This window comes from Nicotiana tabacum, chromosome 24 (assembly GCF_000715075.1).
Source record: "Nicotiana tabacum cultivar K326 chromosome 24, ASM71507v2, whole genome shotgun sequence".
Taxonomy (NCBI): domain Eukaryota; kingdom Viridiplantae; phylum Streptophyta; class Magnoliopsida; order Solanales; family Solanaceae; genus Nicotiana; species Nicotiana tabacum.
Window position 1 is genome coordinate 66,406,691 of NC_134103.1, and position 3,578 is coordinate 66,410,268.

The window sequence follows — 3,578 nt, forward strand, 5'->3', positions numbered from 1 at the left end:
CAAACGTTAGGACATAAACAAAACTCACCCATTTTGAACTACGATATGTCTTGATCCGCTTCACCGAGGTACGTAGGCAGCTTAGAGTTTCATTCTATGTTCAGTCGCATAAGTTCAAAAGATACATATTGCCCCAATCGTTGTTCGAATGAAGTATGATAAAATTTAATCCATTCAATCAGGCGATTCTTCTGTTGATCTTTGGATCCCATATGATTTAAAAAGGGCAAGCCTCCATGGTATTTTGGTACGTCAATGGGAAGACTATAGTCTTTTAGGAGGCTGCCATGTGTTTGTATTGAAGTCCGAAAATTCACTATATTTTCACATTCTCCAAACCTTCAAGTTTGTTGGCCTTTCAAATCTGCTCTCCGCCCTAAAAAGGGGAAAGGAGGAGAGGCATAAAAAAAAGGGAACTTAAGTATAAGAAGAAAGATTACATGGTACGGTGTTTCAAATTCAGTAAGACTTGAACCCAAGATATTTGGTGAGAATAAAGCTCATGAATTCCTATTTCTAGAATTCAAATCATCTTTTGATCACGAGGCTTCCATACCAAGACATAAAAGTTTTGGCAAAGTCGTGCTAATTTGGAACCGTCGGTATATCAGAATCTAAAGTTGACTTCGAAATATTATCTAAAACTATCCTTAAGGCATTAAATTTTATATTTTGGATATGTTTTATATTTTGAAGTTTAGTTTTCGAAAAATCAAAAAGTTCATGATTTTGACGTTCCTATATCAAGATACAAAAGTTTTGGTGAAGGCACGCAAATCTAAAATCGCAGCATGCTAGAATTTAATGTTGATTTAGAAATATTATCTGAAACTATCCTTAAAGCATTAAGTTTTAAATTTTGGATATTTTTTAGATTTGAACGCCTATTTTTTATGAAATCAAACGGTTCCTGATTTTGACGTTTTTACTCCAAGATATGATTTTTTTGGTGAGACTGTGCAAATCTAAAATTTTCAATGTGATAGAATCTAAAGTTGGTTTCAAAATATTATCTGGGGCGATTCCGAAGGTGTCTGATTATGAATTTTGGATATGTCATAGATTTTACAGTTTGATTTTGAGAAATCAAATGGCTCATATTTTTTATATTCTCACTATCAAATGGCTCATATTTTTGATGTTCTCACATTGATTATATATTTCCTACCACAAAAGGTGCAAAGGTGATGAACAATATTATCCTCAAAGAAAAAGGAGGGTGTACCTCCAAATATAGAGAACTTCAAGACATAAACTGCAACGATGTTTAAAAAAAGTCAATTTCTATTATGTGGACGTCAATACATCATTCTAAGTAAAAAAAAAACTATTGATATTGAACCTCAAAGAAAAAAAAGAGACATCAATGAAAACGTGTGATATAAAGTAAAACAGATAGAGTTTTCATTTCTAAGAATAACCGCTAGTTAATGCATGAAAAAGAGAGGCACATAAAATACTCTATATAGGCTAATCTAAGCACAACTTGTAATTGACCAAGTCTTGAAGGGTAGCCTCTAAGTGTTTCTTCTTCTTCTCCATGTCGGCCAAATCAACAGCAGTCACCAAGGAAGCATTAAAACATCTACAATACTCCTCTTCAGTAGACGAGACTCTAGATTCAATCTCTTCAACCTCTTTTCTTGGCAGCATCTCGGAGAGCTCATAACTGCTTCACCTTCCCCTTGGCCTCTTTGAGAGATTGACTGGTGAAATATAGTTCCTCGACCTTCTCTTGTTTCTCAGTCAAGACAAGATCAATATTTTCCTTGGTTTTTTTAAAAATGACTTTATTTAACTTCCACGACCTTATCGGAAAGAGTCGTCCATGCCTGATCATACAAAGTGGCAAGCTCAAAAAATGATTTCAATAGGTTCTTCAAAGGGGAAATATCTACACCCTTTTCCATCCATCTCTTCGAGAATCACTTGGACCTCATACGCAATAAAAGGAGCATGGTTAGCAGTAAGATTGGAGGTTAGCATGAAATTTAGCCCAAGCATCCAAGATGAAATTATTGTGAAGTGTCAAGATAATTAACCTTTCTTTCGTCAAAGATAGACATTGTTGGTGGTGGTCGTTTGTGAAAATTAGACCCCAATTTTGTTTTAACTCCACTATGAGGATTGTAAGTCACCTCTAGCTCAGACATAGATGTCAGAAGTAATTTCCTTGAGTTTGGCTCCGCCATAGATTCACTACTACCTTGTGGTTTGCTTTGGTGTGACAGTATCGAGATGTCGACATTGTTTGGCTGCATAGAAAAGGTAAACGGTTAGTGAAGTAATCTCTACCACATGCAAATTAGTGTCTCTTAGCTTATCCGAATGTGGTCTCAATTTCCCCAAACAACATCTCCACGACTGCTACTGCTTTCATTTTGAGATGGCTGCTTGTTAGAAGCCTGATGAGTTTGAGCAAGAATCTTGTCTTTTTGAACTTCTTCATATGGAGGTTCCTTTCTTTTGTGTGGTACAACTACTGTGGATTTCAGGGGAGGAGGTTGGCCTTTCTTGCGATTCTCTTGAAGTGTGTTCTCTAACGACGTGATAGCAATTTGCCCAATAAAAGTTATAAAGGATTCCAAATGATCTTTAAGAAATCTCCCATGCACACTTGTCCACCAGGATTTGTCCTCTGACAAAAATAATTTTTTTCCCATAGATATAGCTGGGGAAAAGTTGCCCTCGTGTTGGTGGAATTATGTGACACACCAATTTGCCAAAATTTGAGTCCTTCTTCTAATGAGGCTCTGCGAAGGTCATTTTCCAAAATACCGAGACTAGTATGATAAAATACAAATTAACGGCTAAATCGATGTGGACTATATGGTTTAAGAATAAAAGAGTTCCCAAACCTCAAAGGGAGAAAATTAAAATAGAAACTCATAAAATAATTGACCTTTCAGATCTGATGCTTTATCATTATCCTCAAAATAGTAAGGTTCTGACCCCTCCGATATGGTAGAAGTCCAAGATGCATTATTTGCTTGATGGATGCGTTTTCTTGCATTTGTATCATCCAAATACCTTGCAGTGCCTTCCCTGGAATACGCCACCATCAATGGAACATATGGTAATTTTGGAAGCACATAGTGTGTCTTGAAGTAGTGAGCAAGCCAACCGTATACATAATGAATGGGAAAAGAGATTCTGATATGCTCGAGCTGTGAGGACTTGGAGATCTTGTTTAAACCATAGTAGATGCTCGCCAAAACTAGGATTGCAAGGCTGAATTTCCATCTATGTGCCATCATGCTCGCCATTTTAAAGGTCCCGGGTCGAATAAAATCGCTATCATGAGAGGGAAATAAAAATGCATACAACTAGCAAGATAAGAACGCCGCCAGATACGTGATTTCTCTCTTTTCATGTCAGACCCCAAGCTTAGCAAACATCGTCTCATCCGCGCTAGACCATGCAACTATTTCTGGTATAGGTCCAGTGAGATTGCGCGTTGACTTCAAACAGGTAGACGTTTTCTCCTTCCTTACTGAAGCAGGTTTATATCTCAAATATCTCTTGTACCAAAATTCAATCCACTTGATAAATGAGACCTTTGAATCATGACTATCCCT